At 39.3% G+C, this 18,729-nt stretch overlaps 1 protein-coding gene across 1 annotated transcript in view; it reads right to left on the minus strand.

The window, feature by feature from the left end:
• Positions 1-12,574, minus strand: part of LDLRAD4 (low density lipoprotein receptor class A domain containing 4) — a 247,183-nt gene extending 234,609 nt beyond the window's left edge. The window contains exon 1 of the mRNA XM_013179354.3: positions 12,485-12,574. The gene's annotated coding sequence lies outside the window, so the exon portion shown is untranslated. The remainder of the gene's footprint in view (positions 1-12,484) is intronic.
• Between the last annotated feature and the right edge of the window lie 6,155 nt (positions 12,575-18,729).

An 18,729-nucleotide genomic window follows, 5' to 3' on the forward strand; every position in this document is an offset into this window, starting at 1 on the left:
AAACAAACTTATTTAAAGGCTCCTGTTCCACGACGTCAAGGAGAACACCACAGCCTAGCATCCTGCATAAGGTATTGACCTCTCAATGCAAATCATACCCAACAAGTGGAAAAACTAACAGACACGTCTCAGCATACACCAGAAATCTCAGATAAACTCATTTCCAAGGCAGCCATAAAATAGCACATTCATTCCTCTTGTGATGAGCAGGATATACTACTTTTGCATTCTGCTTCTCATCTTTTCCACTAGGACACTACAGATTGCGAAGCCTAAAAGGAAGCGCAGATGAGCCAAAGGAATTTTTAGTCTAAAGACAACTGTTACAAAATGAACTTCGTAACTGCAAGTTATGAGGAAGTTGGGCAAATTCAGTCTTTGACCATCTTCAGAAAACACAGCATAAGCCTTCCTGTTGGAAAGCTTCTCCATAGTAACTGCAACAGCAATGAGCATTGAGTCCCTGTCAAAAATACCCTCAACATAAAAACAGAGTACAAAAGGCTCTCAAAAGCTGAGAATTCAATGACCCAAAAAAAAAAAAAAAAGGAGAAGAGTTTCCACTAAACACCACAACTTCACTGCTACTGATCTATTTTTCTAGTAAGGGAGGCTATTTAACACATGCCGAATAATGTTATTATCACAACTAGTAAACTGGTGATGGTCCTTCTTCAACAAGATCAATGCATGCTTGATTTTTCCAGCGGTGTCTTCAAGAAATTGCCCTCTTATTTTAACAGCAAGGTAGGCAGCGGTTTAGAAGGTCTAAGGGAAATTGCACAGCAGCTCAAAAGTGTAATGTGCAAGGATTGTGTTTAGTAAAGAAAAACAACCACTGCTTACTTAAACCAAGGGACAAATGTAACCAAAGGAAAACATGATTTTGTATTATTCTTCTACTATACACACACCTAGCAATTGAACAATGCGATGCAAAAGAATTTAGCAGTAAGCTTAGATTTAAAACCCTAAGTGCCATTCTACAGTGCAGGTAGTATTTCAAAGCTAGTGACAGAAAAGACCGATGTCAAAAGGGCTGATAAATCCAGCTCTTTCACAAGAAGCTGACATAGTAAATAGCATAAAAAAAAAGAAAACCACGTTCACCTAGCACGTTGTCTTCCTGCTAAAGACTAAAGCTGCAAAAAGGAGAACTTTGAGCATTTTCTGACAAAGTTCCTACCCAAGAAAAAGAAAGCAAAAGAAAACCCATAACATTTTTATCTCCTATCCTATTAAATCTTCCATAGATTTCAGCACGGCCAGAATTTTACCTCAAAAACACCCAAGAGCTAAAGAAACTAAAGAACATTTGATCTTTACCTCTGGTTAGCTTTAGTGAGCTTTATATTCGAATTTGTAAACGCACAGTAGAAAACATTCTCAGCTGCCCCTCAGCCTTACCATCAGGGCTGAGAGCACTGTCCATCCCTGAAGTTATTTATAACTCTGCTAAGCTTTAAACATTGATCTGAATTTTTTCATGCTGAGTCATGCTGCCTTAAGTCTTAATTGTTAAAGTATTTTAATTTCAGCCAGCTGGCTCATGAAGGAGGACAAAGAAAAATATCTCATTTGGCTCTTGTTAAAAAGAAAGACTTTTTAAAGGAAAGCTTTCAAAGACTGATGCTTCCAAGAAAGGGTCCGGGGTAGTTTTTGGATAAGGAAAACACCTTTTGTGTAATCCTCAGGATAATTTCCGAATTTGGCTAGCACATCTTTGAAAAGATACAGGTTGCTCATATTCTTTAAAATGTAAGCAAGAGTCTCGCAGCTGTGGTCTCAAGAGGGCCCGGTGTGACAGAGCATCCCTTCCTCCCTGCACCAGGAGGAAGTGCCAGAGGAGGAACAGGCACCACCACCGAGGGCAAAGCGGTCACAGAAAGAAAGCAGAAATCCCAACTGTGGCTTCCTCCTGCAGTCGTCAGAACAAACTCTCCTCAGAGCATGTAATTTTGCACATATACACAGTGGGGCTTATCAAAGAAAGAAGAGGGGATAAGAGGAGAGGAGGAGTGTTTCTGACGCTGGAGTTCCAAATCCTGGTTAAACAATAATCCCAGATTTGTTAAGCGTGGGAAGAGTGCCATACACTTTATCAGGGTGCTACACTTTAGTGAGCGTCTATCAAGAGTGATCACATTGTGCTTTGCAGTTTTTCTTAGGGTTCACAGCATATGAGAAACACTACATACGTGCCAACTGCTGCAACAGTAGAGGCACAGGCACTGGCTCACCATGCAGAGGACTAGAGAAGGACGGCAAGGAGAGAGCAGTAAGCTCACCCATCTTCAACACTCACTCCTCTGCCTCTCTAGTAGGTTCACATCTAGACTTGATGCGCACGAAAAAGCAAACTACTATCATGTTCCCTGTAACAGAAAACACAAAGCAGGATGAAGGTAAACAGCAAATGGAACAGGAGCTAGAACAGTGCCATAAAGCTGACCGTGTGAAAGCCACGCGGTTTCTTTTTAATATTTTGTGTATCATACCCATTTTCACCAAAAACACGAAGCAAAGAAGGCTACATCCCCATTATGACAACTTACTGCATCAGCACAGGTAAATATTAATGCCATCAGGAAACGCTTAAATAAAAATATTCAGTATTGAAAGTGAAAAAATTGAACATTTGACATTGAAAAAGGAGCGGTTTAAGCATGTGGTATATCATAATGTAAAGCATAGCTAAAGAACAAGGAATAATAAAGAAAACTTGATTAATGAAATTCTCTGAAAGATAATTAAGATGGTCTTAAATTAGGTATTTCCTGACAAACCAGGCATTTTCATCTGAACTGTCTAGGGATACTATGAAGACAAATTCTTTCCATTTATTGTGAAATTAAAGAACAAAATCTGTATTTTTCCCAAGCTCATTAAACATGATCTTGAAACAACTGTTCAACCTTCAGAGAAAAATTCTACATAAAAAATTTCCTGCAATTCTTTTCTTACTTTCAAAGTAATTTTTCTACTGATTTTAGGTAAAAACTAACTACAAACACTAGAAAAAAAGCCAAGAAAGCAACATGATGCAGCATAAAAGTCCTGCACAAAATAATTAAACTGCATACAACTGTCAAAACATCCAATCATCCAAAACATGAGAAATTTTCTCCTATCAAGTAGCTACAAAATAAGATCGTTATGAATTTCCCTGATCTTTTCTGGCTCCATAAAATTTGAAATAATTATTCTAAACTTCAAAATAGCTCATTTTTGTGAGAGCACTTTCACTTTCCGGATGGCAGTCATGTGGTCATCGTTCCTTCGAGTTGTTTTTCGTTTCTAAACATATGCTTTGATCCTCTTGGTCTTGCTGGTAGAGCAGCCGCCTCACACGCACAGTCGCTCTTTGAAGCCTCCCGGCAGTGCCAAGAAAGAAGCAGGCTGTAGCAGTAGGCTCCGTATTCTCCGGTTATGCAACAGATTACATCATGATCAACAAAACTGGATGACTCCAGCAGGGAGCAGAAACGAAGAATTCGAGAGCAAGTTTTGCTTTACGTTTTTGAGGGAAGGATTGCTGTTTGGTCAGTTTGAAAGGAGGCAAACATCACCTGGAAGTAAGAGCCGCTCACATCAGAGATTATTCTTCAGTGAAAAGCCCTGTAATAAATATTTTTGTCACATTTATCATTCAGTTCTGTTTCTTCCTTAAAAATTTTCCCATTCGCTGTGTAACTGGCAAGAAATATTTGTCTTAAAATGATACCAGCAATTTAAGAAGTCTGATTTACCTAGATAAGAACCAAGGGGGTTTCGTTCCCCACAGATGAACGACCAAGTGCCATCAGGATGCATGAGAACAGTCTGGATTCCCCCCTACCTGCAGAGAGAATCTGCACATCTTACCCATGATATATTCATTTGCCTGTCGTCTGTTCTTGTAGGTATCATACACATGACACATTTCTCTCTTCTCTAGTCACTCCAACAATTTTTGCAGCATAAATGATGTAAAGTGACTTTAAAGTGACTCTCTACTAAAAGATAAAGTACCTACTAATTGGTCATGGAGTGAAGGTGTGGATTTTGAGTCTTCATACATGGCAAAAAATATATATATTGATTTCTTAAAGAAATATCTTGCATAGCTCCATCACTGTACAACTGACACATCCATATCTGTTTTCCTTACAGATAATTAGGAAAGAAGTGTTGCACTGCATGAAATAAATTCCTTTAGTCAAGTTCTGAAAATGAACATATAGCAAGAAGGAGAGATTCTATAATATCAAACAGATTAAATTATTTATTGTTTGTAAGAAAGATTTCTGTCATCAGGGCTAATGAACGCATGGCAGATAAAAACAAACTGACATTTTGAGAAAACTAGTTAAAAGCTTTTACACATTCAAGAAAGGACATAAAAGTATTTAAATCTTGGACATAGGAATAAAATTAGTGTGGAACAGTTTAATACAGAAAAAGGTATATGGTTACTCTTATTAATAAGAGAAACTTTTCTTATAGTGCTTTAATGTGCTAATTCTAGATTATTATACATTTGTAAACTTGTAAAGCAGTACTGAAGTCGAGCTTTGCTTTTCAAGTTGCTACAAAATTAGCACTGAACAATGTTGTGCATTTGGTTATACTACAAGTATAACATTAAAAATAATGTCACCCAATAAAATAAGGATTATTAAGTGTGGCAAAAGTCACACGAGCAGTATAATTTGTATACAAATTCAAATTATCATTAGATTGTGAGTAGCTTAAATAAAATCTAAAAAAACAAAGCTCTGTGCTTTGGGGTTTATCTGCAAGAAACATTTTCCACATATGAAGTTGTTTTTTTTTTTTTAATTATCTTATATATATAGATATATATGGAAACTACTGAAACGAATAGGTAAGGAATTATGAGCATAATAATGAGTTCTTACAACTCATCCTTGTCTGACACTAAAGAATGAGAGATCTGCATCTTACAGTCTCTCTTGTGCAATCATAATATTTTATTGTATGATGTGACTCTTTAGAAGCACAATTCTAAATAAAATCAGCTGTTTAGCTGGACTGTCTTCATCTCTGTCTTTCTTCAACAGTCAATAATGATTAGAAACCACACACGAGAAATTAAATGGCTTTCCCCTCAAATCATGCCAGAAGAAAAATCACTGATGAGTCAAGTTAGTCTGTAAGCGGGACAAAGAGTATGACTCATAAGTTATTGCTTCAGGTTTAATTCCTGAGAGATAAAGAACTCCATCAATAATATAAGATAGAAACTTAACTCTCATCTTAATTACAAAATATAAAATACAACATAAATTAACAACATCTTTTCAGTTCTGAATTGTGCTGTTATATGTGTTCGTAACAATGGTTTAAAACCACCACCAGTAACCTTCAGCAACTCCTGCAGGCAGTGAAACCTTGCAGAGGACAGTTAGCATGCCACACCACATTCCTAAGCTGTATTCAACACAGCTGCAAACTCTCATGTCAACTGCGGGGCGCAAAGGCAAAGAGACCATTCTGGCTGAAATTACGACGAAAGACTCATTAAGGCACAACTCAGGCACTGCCAGTACCATAGATAACACAAATTTCTAAAATCAGTTGAGATTTAGTAAAGCTACTAAATTGTTCTTGTTGTTTCCACCCTCCCCACTCCTCTCCCAAATGTAACGTTTAGGTAAATTAGACTACAGCACTAAAAACTATCTCAGTGCAATGACACAACAACAGAGGAACCAATGTCTGCAGGACAGACACTCAGCACCTTGTCAAAAATCACCTCTGTGCCTGAGCTTTTATAGCAAATCAGGTTTTCAAGTGCACTCTCCTCCCCTGGCCTTCAAATTTACGACATTTCTTTTCTTCCAACTCACATCCAAAAACAGAGGCTCTGTGAAGCAATTCCAATTTAAGCCCAAAGGATATTTATCATAAGATTATTTTTAATATTTATAGTAGAATACAGAAGTCTAAACATATAAAGAAACAAAAAATATACATATAGATCCAGAGGCTTTTTTTTTTTTCCATCAGGGAGCTAAAAAAATAATAAAAGCATCTAAAACTCCTTCAAAACCCTGTATGACCTTGCTGTTCAGTCATATCCTTCAAGTTGCCCACTGAAAGAAATGTACAGTAATGCTCATTTTCCCACATCTCCCATCACAGACCAAATGACAGTTCTGACACTGGAAAAGGATTGGCAAAATATTTTATGTAACTGTTTTACAAAAAATAAAGAATTAAAAAAATTAGCCACACTTCTGTTAACACTTCACAATTTAATCATACCTCGTACTTGCACCGCAGAAAACACGCAACAACGTTAAATTTCTAAAATTTAGCTGGATTTAAAATGGATGCTGCTTGAAAGAAAGATTATTAAGTGCTCTTGTAGGTGCAACCTGAAAGCAGAAAAAGTGAGCATGACCTTGGGTTCTTCCTTCATATTTGGCGGTATTTCTTCTTTAGCAGTTTAAAATCATCAGAACAGTTAAGTACTAACATGGACACTACTGAATACACATGCTTTCAGGGAGGATGATGAAAATTACTCAAATGTGTGTCTTTTGTTTTATGTGCTCATCTACATTCCTCTCAGGAGCAATATATTACCCGTGTCACTGCTATGAACAAGTAAGTGACATCCCAAGAATGGCCATTTATTAATAAATACTTCACTCGTTCTGTGAAATTAATCTTCACATGCACCCAAGAGGCAGGAAATTATTAGCCAATATTTCCCATGTGGAAGCTGAAGTCACGTTATAGACTGTCCTAGTCCTTGCAGTGATTCAGGTGTCAAAGCTGTAAGTAACAAACCATAAGAAACCCTGCCTCCTATGTTCACTCAATTGTTGAATTTTGCCTATCCGATAAGAAGGAAACCATCAGGATGATGCTGTCTTGTCATAACTGAGATGGAAAACCAGCATTTATTAAAAGCTGTTAGAAGCTTAAAAATAACCTTCCTATTAAAAGAGGAAACACAAAAACACGATTTATCAACTGGTTTCCCTTTCATCTTCCAAGGATGTAAGGGTGATAACTATTACGGAGCTACTCAAATCACACAGGCCTTCGTTTGGAATAAACATCTTTCATACTGGACTTGAGAGCATTTTCTCTTTCTAAGTGTATTGACTTCTCTTTACCTGGCTCCAAGTTCTCAGATACCCCCTATGTCTCAAGGTGAACTGAATGCTAAGAGGGGATATTACTACTGCTCCCAAACCAAGCAAGATAAACGCTAAGAGTTCAAGAGAGAGGTGTTTTGCTGTACAACACAAACCTCTTGTGATACTCACAAACTGCAGATGCATTACAAAGGTGGAAGTTTATCCATATGTTAAAATGCTTATTTCCATTGCAGCTGAATTAGCACAGTAAACGTTTCAAAGCTGACTAGGACACTGACTCAGAGGGCTCCCTTTCAAACTACCAGAAATTATATGGATAACTCCCTTAACAAGTTTTCACATCTCAACCCATGAGTTAAAAGAAAAAAAATAGGCTGCAAATTTTGCAAGACTTCAAGAGCTCTTGATTCTCACTAGCCCAGAAGAAAAAAAAAATTATATATATATATATACACACATATACACCTTCCTGTGCATAGCAAAGTATTTCTGCTACCATCCAAAATCAAGGAAGCAAGAACTTGAGAAATAGCAAAGTTCTAATGAATTTTTTTAAAACTGTTTAGGAGCTCTGCACACAGATTTGAGTGAGTTCAAGGTTTTGTGCAGGCTTCTTCGATCTCAACTGTCAACCTTTTGCTTGTGCTAGACATACTGATGAGGAAATCCTCTAAGCATGCATCAGCAGCAGCCCGCTGCAGAAATGTCTTTAGGAATGTTCCAGAAAACCTGCTGAGTAGTTCCTTCCTTCTCTCAAGTTCCTTAAGATCAAAAGAAATGAATAGGATAAATTCTGGTGAGCACAGACGATGCAACTCTTCCGTATTATCACACCCAAGAACACCCTTTTGTTCGTTTCTCAGCTGGCTGAAGACCTCAGCTGCGCTTCTCCTGGTACTACTTTCTTCATAAGGGTAACATGTGTTTCCACTGTCCCTCTAAAACAATCAGAAGACGCCTTGCACCTCGACACGTGCTACAAGCCTGTATACCGCAGCACACACACACACGCAACAATGCTCATTTCCACCATGCATTTCAAACCTTAAAGACAAGCAGACGGTTCAATCTTCCCAAAGTCAGAACAGAGCTACCACAGCATATTCTTCCGTAAGAGCTGAGCCCATAAAAATGTTATTAAAAGCAAAGGAGTAGGGGCTGGAATAGCAATAGAATCGGATAAGCAAATGTCAGTCCAAAACATACTTGCAACAAAAGATTCATTCCATTGCCTTCTACGTATGCAAAAAAGCAACAAGTGACATCTGCCTCAAAGAAAAAAGATATATATAAATATATATATATACACACACACAATTTACGTAAGCCTGGAAGCAAGATTAAACAGAAAATACATGATGGACCCTTCTTCTTCAAATGACTTCTCAGTCCTCACCTTGTTTTGTGGGCAGTTACACTGAGCTCAACAGGAATTTTCTTGTGTGCTTTGTGCACAGGTGTCTACAAGATCAAGACTCAGTTGTTGACCCATTATTTTACTTGTGTCCAACAATCATTCCAATGCCAGACACGAGAGAGCGGTGTTTAATATAGAAGTGCATGGTTTCAAAATGAATCAAATGCATAATCCATTTTAAGCAATGAAATTTTGCACTTAACTGAATTTCAAAGGTCACTCAAGTTCAGCTCTAGCCCTTCAGCTGATCATCTAAACAACTCACTGCCTCCCTAGTAGTCAGTAGTGATAGACAGGTAACCCAAAATCAGTATCAGAGAGCTGAAGAGCTAAATGCTTCTTACAGAAGTAAATACTTACAAAATAAAAATTACGTATTTTGTCAATTATAATACAAATAAGCAAAATAATATCAGAAGTTCACACTTTTTTGTTCTAAATATAGTAGTTTTCCATGAAGGGATAAGTTTGCTCATACACGAGAAAGGGGAATGAAAGCTGGGGTACCTCCCATCTAGTGGTACCCAAGCACAATGGGATCCAACAATTCATGTCTCCAAAAGCAGATGTTCTTGAATTTCACACTCCTTCCTCAGTCACAGTAGTCAAAACCATTATTAGGTTCTAATAAAAAAAAAATTGTTTCATGCTTATGAGTGTATACAACATTTAAAGAGGGGTATAAAGACTGTTTCACTATCTTCTGCATTCTTGCTTTAATAAGCAACTTCTTAAACTTTTCCATAACGTTTCTTGTTATGTAAATATCAATTTTCTCCTCTGTCTTATATCATTTTCAATAGAGCAGTATTTGATAGGATTTTCTCCAAAAGCAAGCCAACAAAAATATATAACATTTAGAAGATGCAATGCCTCAGTGATGCTTTATTATATTTTCTCCTATGAATACGTCCTGAAATTTGGGCAATCCACTACAAGAAAGCAAACAACCTCTAACAACAAGAACTTAGTCTTTGCAAAAACCTCCTCGAGGGTCCCCAGAGAACAGGACAATCTTACCGCTTCGTGGAACAGGCTCCAAACCACTGAAGCAAGTGCAAGCTAGATGGGAAGAGTTAAATAAAGCTGCTAAAATTCAGCAGCATTGCAGGCTATTCCAGTCTACGGTTACTATAACCTACACTGGGTGTCCTCTGCATAAGCACCAGTGTGACTTTGTGGACTGCTGAGACTCAGTCTGTTGCAACTGGCATAAGTTGCCACAGGCGAGTAATCACAAGAAACTGACCTTGGCAAAAGCACATTTTACACTTCACTGCTGTTCAACTGTGTTAAACTAAAGAGAGAGCAAGTGAGCACGAGGGAAAGCGGGAGGGAGAAGGAACAAAGGGGGACAGACAGAAAGCATAAAAGTGATCGCAGCCATTTTCAGCTTTACCTGCAGATCCGACAGAGGTACGCCGGCCGCCTCCAGCGCACAGCCCTACTGCTCTTGCTCATGCAGACCTGCGGGGTATCGTTTCTAAACCAGGGCTTCAAAGGGAAACGGGGGGGGTGAGGGGCAGAATTAATTACTAAATAAGGAATTAATACCTAAAAAAAAACCTCACCACCTCACAACAAGGAAAAATCAAAGTAGAGAAGGCAATTACAACTTCACACTTTCCTACTACCATATTACAGACTGAATGAGGATTTATGTTCTTTCTCCCTGTTTGGCAATACCGCTTTTGGAATAAAGACTAAATGTATTCCTCAAGGTGTGCAAGACATTTCAGTCCTGATTTTCAAGTTTCAGTGTGACCTTGACTTCAGAGGCTCTCAACAGCCCGGCAGCAATTAGCAGGAACTAGCATGGCCGAATTCCCCCTGCTGTACACAAAGTTGTGTCCTGTCCTCACTACCTTCTAAGTTTCCTTTGGTTTGGCTCAGTTATCTCCCTGTCATGTATTTTCCTTTGTTTCTGCATTTGACTTTTTGGTATTGATTACCACACCTCCAAAGAAACAGGATCTGGCAGAGCAAAGTGGCGCAGGATCCTGTGATTAGCACTAACCCACATCCTGATCAAACTTCACAGCAGGCTTAACACAAAGATCTAACCTGGCGAGTATTCTGGGTTTCTAGGACGTTCGGCCGTTGGAGCAAAGCACACAGAAGCTTTGTAGGAGTTACAAAAGAGCCCAATCACTCTCCACTTAGGAAGTGCACAAGGTACACAAGTCTTGACAAAATAAAATAAGACTGCATGCATTTTATATCTCATTTACCTTACCACTCTAAGGTTCTCTAAAAAGAAAGCCCACCTACTACATGCAGGTTCCCTTCCAAATCCTGAAGGCTGCTCCTCTCCTGTGTACATGGTTTCTCCATTCCTCATCTGGTCCCATAATTAACTCAAAAACCCTGCTACAAAAGCCAGACGTTGCTCCTCTCACATATCCAACCCTTTTACATCTCTGTGCGTCTCCATTCCCCTATTCCAACTCCACTTTCATCCACTTCAGTCCTTCAAATGTCATTACTATACGTAGGCTGAAGAAAAGTGACTTTTTTTTTTTGACACGGCCATGTTATTACCTCAAACCATGCCCATCTGAGTGAGAGCCATCGTGGTTTAATGACCTCCACTGTCACTGGCCAGGGAGATACAAGACTCAGCCCTGACAGCAGATGGCTGATTCACACACACTGGCGTTCAGCAATTCAGCAACGATATGATCACGCTTAGCCTATGAATTATATAAACAGCAACTCCATGAAGCATAACTTAAAATTTCAAGGGACTCAAGTACTTCCAAGCCTGAACTTCAGATCTGGGTCAAAAAGGTGTCAGCTGTGGATCTGCAGAATTTTAATCATCTCACCAGATTGTAGCTCTCTTTCTCACAAATAAATGATGTTTGGAAGGCCCACAGGCATGCTTTGTGACAACAAGCCAGGACTCTGCCTTAGGGGGCAAGATGGGCTACCAAATCGCTCGCTTCTTCTATGTGGTATGTAAAAAAATATTGCAATGTCTAGGCTGGGAGTAAACTGATGTCTGTTTTATTTTGCTGACTGTGCACTTGGACACAAAATTTAATTAATCATATTTGTACTGGCTTAGTCCTGTAATAATTAGCTATAGAAGCTGAAAAAATAAATCAAAGATTGCACTAGTTCTGCAGCAACTACATTATGCTTTCAGGTTCAGCTATGATATGGTCACCATTTCTCACAACAGAGCACAGCAAAATAAAGAAAAGAGCGACAAGAAAATAAGTACCTGAAAGGTACTCAGGAAGAACGTTCATGTTTACTAGCCCCAAAGTAAGCATATCATCATATTACACAAGAGCACCCTCAGCTGAAAGCAGGAATGTAACGTCTTTTACTTATTCAATCCATAACCTAAACAGGTTATCGAATTATGCTCTCTCTTGCTGTAACTGCCTCTCAGACTCTGACACTGCACCATGTTTCAGAAGTACTTGTCATTCAATGCCAAATGAGCCATCTGACTTAAGAATTCAGCAACTAGGATCTCATTTTCAAGTCATTTTTCTCAGTAGGTTAAACAGTAATATTAACTGGGTCTTCCACATCCTGGCAAATAATTAGCAATATACTGGCTGCTCCAAGCATATCACTTCTCCTTCCTTCTTCATCACTTTCACCTGAGAGATTTCCTTGAAACCAGCATATTTCCACAGTATTATTTCCAGGGCTAATAAATCAAAATATGTCGATATCTAAAAATTACTAGTAACGTTTAGCTACAGTTATGCATATGAATACCTATCTATACACACACATCAAAACATGCATACATACATACTTGCAATCAAATATGTATCCAAAAGATCACATTACGGTAGGGCTGAAATGTTATTGGCATGAGATTAATTTGACTAAAGTATTCCTCTACAATAAAAGAATAGTTTGAATTATATTTACCTTTCTAAAAGTGTTTCAGAAAGAAAAGTCTTGTCTAGTTTAAACTCACCCAATACAACATAGTGATATCCTTGAAGTTCAGGGAGTCAGGAGATTCTTCCTGTTCCTTCTGGTTATGAATATAGAGCGTGATCTACCAGGAAAATAAAAGAAAATAGAGTGAAAAAGATGTTTGGCAGACAATCCTTCATGTTCTCAGTGGGTCAGTATTTTCAAGGTCCTTACAAAACACTGTGCTGCCTCCAGAAAATCAGTCACTACTGGATTTCCAGAAAGATTTCCCATCAGATTGTGTTCTTTCTTAGGTATCTCAATAAAGCACACCAGCAATTCATTTTTCCATTTGAGATACTCTGGGGCTGTTTTCACTGTCTTAAGCACAAAGATATTTAAGTGATAGGCCTGATGCTCTTATTTTAAAACTATAACATACAGATCACATTTTCTGCTATAAATTTAAATTTAGTGTCAGGCAATTTGTAACTTTTTGTTTGAACTTACATTTAAGATCACTAAACTAAACATTACAGATCCTGTACTCTGAAATGCTTTTAACACACTTTACAAAACCGATAACAACCCCTGAAACTTAAGTAAAACCATGAGAAACATAAAATACCCTTTCTCCCATTAGATACTTCATTTAATCAACAGCTATTCGTACATAGGGTAAGTACTCAGCAACTCTGCTGAATAAAGATGTTTTAGTCTAATAACAGCTGTGGAAAGTTCAGCAAACTTTATTTTCTGCAGTCTTCCGCTAACTCTGGGATTTCCACTTTCTAGGTGACTTCACTTTTTCCTGATAGCATGCTGAACATGTAACTTCGCAGATATTTACACTGTATAATGTCACCACAATCCTTCTAGCTCTTTCAGTAATAACAAGCAAATTCGCAAAAGCTTTGTGATTTCACAGGCATGTGTGTGCCTCTCTCTCCGTACCCAGGCCGCCTTGCCAATATGTAGGATTAAACTTTTTCCAAGGTTGAATAAGCCACCATCTGTCTATCTTGTGTGGTGCTGTGCGCCATCCGGGAGACTTGTCCCTTAGAGCATGTTTCTACCATATGTCACTCCTGAGTGATCAGCTATGCCAAGACATTAGGGAAAAAATGACTAAGTCTAGCTGGAAAACCCGTTCAGAATTCCAGAGGAGGTTTGCCAAGGCTGTATTTGCAAATAACTTTGCATCCACCATTTTTTGCATATCTTCTACGTAACAATGAATAAACTTTACCTGAACTGACAAAATTATTTGGATGATGTAACTGCCATCAATTGTCTACATCTCATGGACTTTTTAATAAGCCAAAAGATTCAGGTATGATGTGTTTTCAAGGAAAATACATGGAACTGTTATATAAGAATTGTGATTTTTATCATAACAAAGGTAAGCAGAAAGGAAGGAAAACAGACACAAACAATATATTTCAAAAAAAGACCCTACTTGGTATTTTAAAGCCACAAGTTAGCAACTTCTTTCAAAATAATCACCTAAAAACACCTAAGGCAACTGAACGCAAGAATTCTTCCTAAGAAATAACTGTATCTAAAGTGCTTGCCTGCATGCAAACTAATCAGCTAAACCAAATTTTATATCAGTGATATATCATAGTTCGTGCAATTAGAATTTGTCTAATAAAAATATGATTCTACCCGATTTCAGATTTAAAGAACCATTTTATGTTCCAATTCCTCAATTATTAAATTAAAGTTCAAGCCAGCATTGTTCTGATGGCCAGCTCAAGGCTGCTCATTTACATAACTGACTTTCAAGGGCGCTTCATTATGCAGCAATTATTATCAACGAAGAATCTACCAGATCTTCCAGTAGAACATTAAGGAAGATGTTCTTGAAAACACTGAAAGAAGAGAGAAATCAGTAAGTAGTGATTACAACCTCCCTGAGTAAGCTCGGCATGGGAAAGGAAATCTATTCCTAATGACAATAGTAAAAGTATTAAATACCAGTAGACAAGTTATAGGAATTATTACATTTAGTGAAAAAGGTGAGATGAGGGGCAATACCAAAACCCAAGAGAGGATGTTCATGGAGGTACGAGGGTCCTTTGCCTGTGTGTTTTGCTTTCAGTTTGGACGATCATTGAATAAAGGGAAGATGTGAAATATAAATTCACCACAGCCTCTTTGGATTTGTGGGATGACAAAGGGCAACAAAAAGCAGAGAAAGTTCATGCTACATGAAGAAAATAAACGAAAAGCGATGATTATTAAAGGAAATGGAGATAAATTATCACCTCTGAAGGGATTACTTTCTTTTTAAATGTATCTAATTTAAACAGTCTTTCTATGCAGAAAAAGTGAAACTTGAAAACAAGAGGGTATTTCAACCAGATGACAAGAAACAAGTTAAGCTATAAAGTAAAGAAAGCCTCATACTGCAAGGCTGACTTGAGGACCAGAAAGAACAGAGGAAAAGAAATGCACAACAGTTAAGCAGGACCGGATCGCTCGCCCACATAACACACTGCACAACTCTGAAGCCAAGGTATCTTTGGAAGGGTTCAGCTCCGCTGCGGCCCACTCGGGCAGCCTGAGGTGTCCCCACTGTTCAGCCAGAAGACACCGAAAACGCTGGTTCTGCAACACCTGCTCCGTGCTGACCCTTCCCTCTCAGTGTGAACCATTAGATGAAGGTACATCTGCTCTGCCTGGCATAGAACCATAGAACATCCCGAGTTGGAAGGGACCCACAAGGGTCACCAAGTCCAACTCCTGCCACCACACAGGTCTACCCAAAAATTTAGACCATGTGACTAAGTGCACAGTCCAAACGCTTCTTAAACTCCGACAGGCTTGGTGCAGTGACTATGTCCCTTGGGAGCCTGTTCCAGTGTGCGACCACCCTCTCGGTGAAGAACCTCTTCCTGATGTCCAGCCTGAACCCCCCCTGCCTCAGCTTGACACCATTCCCTCAGGTCCCATCGCTGGTCACTAAAGAGAAGAGATCGGCGCCTGCCCCTCCGCTCCCCCTCGTGAGAGGAAGCTGTAGGCCGTGATGATGATTCTCCTGGTTCTTCCACCTACTGTAGGTCCATCTTCCCATTGGTATGAAATGGTGACGCATACAAGTTACGAGTAACCTAGAGTGTACTGCAAATGGGAAAAAGAGGAAGGGAAGGAAATTTGTCAGAAGTTGCCAATTTGGATTTTTTTTTTTTTATTTTTTTTTTTAAACTCTGGACGAGCACTTGCACTATGAAGCAGGTAAAGAGCTTCCTCGCAGAAGCAGCAGCCCCATAGCTTCTGCACTATCATCCCCTGCCAGAAGTACAGTAGAGCTGATAGCTTCTCCTGCAACAGATGTTAAGATGATCCTCACGCACCTGCAAGAAAAATCTATGAAGTAAACAATATGAAGGGAGAAAACACTGAAAGGGGAAGAAAGATGATTTTGTTCTTTCCCTTCATGTTCAGCTGAGGATGCTCAGGATCTATCAATTGTTTCTCCCACAGCAGTGTAGACATACAATCAAGAATCCTAACAATCTTTAGAAAAACCACACTTTTGAATTTGATTTAATCAGGATGAGCCCCTCAGAAGTGCTCAGCACTACAGGCAGCATTACTTTGTGTTCCACTTTAAACACGTGGCGAGCTTCACCACTCGCTGTTCTCACCAACTTTTTAGGAAACTTTCCTATGTTCCTGGAACTCATGAGCTCGGGACTCAATCACATTAAAAAGCATTCCTTCATGAATAAAATCACTCTGTGGCACAACAAAACAACTCTATTACATAAATGCAAAACTTAACTGAAACAGCTACTGCTAAATGTAAAAGCAGCACAAGTAAAAGGCAGCTACAGTGAGGTCTATTTCCACAGGAAACCTCATTTAGAGGGGAAGACTGTGGAGAAAGTGTTTACAGACAACAAAGGCTCTCTGAGAACAAGGCCAAGCCATAAGAGTTGCTATATTCTCTGAGCCACCCATCTGCAGGATATTTCCAATTTTCCCACATTCATTCATCAAAGTTCATTCCCCAGTAGAGGCTTTGGGCACCAATTGGCAAGAGGGTTGGTTGATTTTTTTTGTTTAGTTTTTTTTTTTTCCACTGACCAAGACGTAAAGGAGAAAATAGAGTGTGGTGGGAAACTATCAAATGTCACTAAAAACCCCAGAGGAGCCAGTCCTCTAATAAAAAGTCAACTCTGCGAGCACAATGGTACGACAACATAAAAAAGAGCTTGTTGCTCAAAATACTAATGCAATATTAAAACAAAACACAGCCCCTTTTCTCATCAGTAATCGGTATTCATAAATCAGCTCCAACAAAGAAAAAAAAAACCTCCCTATCTGTGATGTAAATGTAAATTGAGGTTTATTAAGTTACCTTTGTTAGGAGTGCAAAAATAGGCGTTGGGATGGGGGAAGAAAATAATTTTAAAAGAGGTTTGCTTTTTCCAAGCAAAGAGATAAAGCAATTTCCCTCATATACCTTTCCTCTTCTTCACGTCCCCCCTCCTCCACGTTGAACCCAAGAAAATCTGCCATTGCTTTAGGTCAAAGGAAAAACAGGCCCAGTTGCCGTAAGCCAAACAACGTACAGGTTTGCTATCTCCCCTGCTGTTTTGGCTCGAGCTCTTCAGACTGGAAAATTCAGAAGCACGATCTCCCAAGCTCTATAAATGCCGGAACCATCTAAGAGGAAAATAGGACAAGGCCACCCCCAGGCAAGTTTGTACTAAAATCTACTGGCTGCAAGGCAAAAATACAGTAAACATCACATAGGGACAGACTGCTCCTTGGAAAATATTCCACACGAACAATACAGCTTCCAAAGAAAGGTTGCGCTGAAGCAACCTCTGGAGAAAAAAAAAATGCAATGTTTTAAGATCTTTGTGGCAAGTTAGCAAGCTAATGGCACACTCAACAAGTTGTGTGACAGTCAATATGCTTTTGACATTAATCCAAAGAAGAAATGTAAAAGCAACATTGAATGTTCCCTACAACGCGCTAACAAATGCGGTGTCCTAGAACGGTCCTGCAGTTCACTCAGGAAATATCTTTTTTGTCTGGCAATTGATTCCGTGGAACAAAACAAGTAATAATAAGCAATTAAGCCATCAATATTTTCTTGTCTTTTCAAGGACAAAACTTTAAGTTACATTTTTGCAGTCCTTGAGATATGATCTTTGCAGCTGATCACTGTATGTTTTAATGTGCTCTGTATTGACTCAACCTAGAAAAACAAGCCAAAAACACAAGTCGAAACATCCTTTTTCCTGTGTAGCTCCAATTTGCAGTAGCAAGAAGCTAAACAACATGCTCTCCTCCAGATGGCTGAAATAAAAAGAACACTCTTTCTGATTAATTAGGAAACAAATGAATCTGCTGTTAGCACAACAAGTTACCATCAGGAAACCTGGGCTCCCACTAAACTTTGGTACTCATGGTTGCTCTGCAACTGTGTTGAGGACCTTCCCAAGATCTGTCTCTCATTTCAGAAGCAAAATGTTACACACAAGTCCATCGAAGTACCACATCAAATACTGCATTGGTATTTATATGTATTGGTATTTATATTATATGCTACAGACAAATAATCCTGCATGAGAGAGAAGTTTCCTAAAAGAGAAAACGTCCATCGGAATAAAAATGAATGGAGGCTTCGTAGAGCTGTGAGAAACCACCACTGGCAGAGTCTCTGTGTAAAAACTCATTCAGGGTTCAACGAGCAATGGAGGCTCATGCGTGCATACTCCAGCCCTCCAGCCGGTCCGGGAAACCAAAATCCCCAGACTAGATACAGCACAAGGAGCAAGGATGGAAGAGACCTCAAGATCATCGAGTCCAACCTCCGACCTAACACTAAGTACTCCACTAAACCATATCCCTAAGCTCTACATCTAAACGTCTTTTAAAGACCTCCAGGGATGGTGACTCCACCACCTCCCTGGGCAGCCTGTTCCAATGCTTAATAACCCTTTCGGTAAAGAAGTACTTCCTAACATCCAACCTAAAACTCCCCTGTCGCAACTTTAGCCCATTCCCCCTCGTCCTGTCACTAGGCACGTGGGAGAATAGACCAACCCCCACCTCTCTACAGCCTCCTTTCAGGTAACTGTAGAGAGCGATGAGGTCGCCCCTGAGCCTCCTCTTCTCCAGGCTGAACAAGCCCAGCTCCCTCAGCCGCTCCTCGTAAGACTTGTTCTCCAGACCCCTCACCAGCTTGGTCGCCCTTCTCTGGACTCGCTCGAGCACGTCCATGTCCTTCCTGTAGCGAGGGGCCCAAAACTGAACACAGTACTCGAGGTGCGGCCTCAC

The sequence above is a fragment of the Anser cygnoides genome, chromosome 2 (assembly GCF_040182565.1).
Source record: "Anser cygnoides isolate HZ-2024a breed goose chromosome 2, Taihu_goose_T2T_genome, whole genome shotgun sequence".
Lineage (NCBI taxonomy): Eukaryota > Metazoa > Chordata > Aves > Anseriformes > Anatidae > Anser > Anser cygnoides.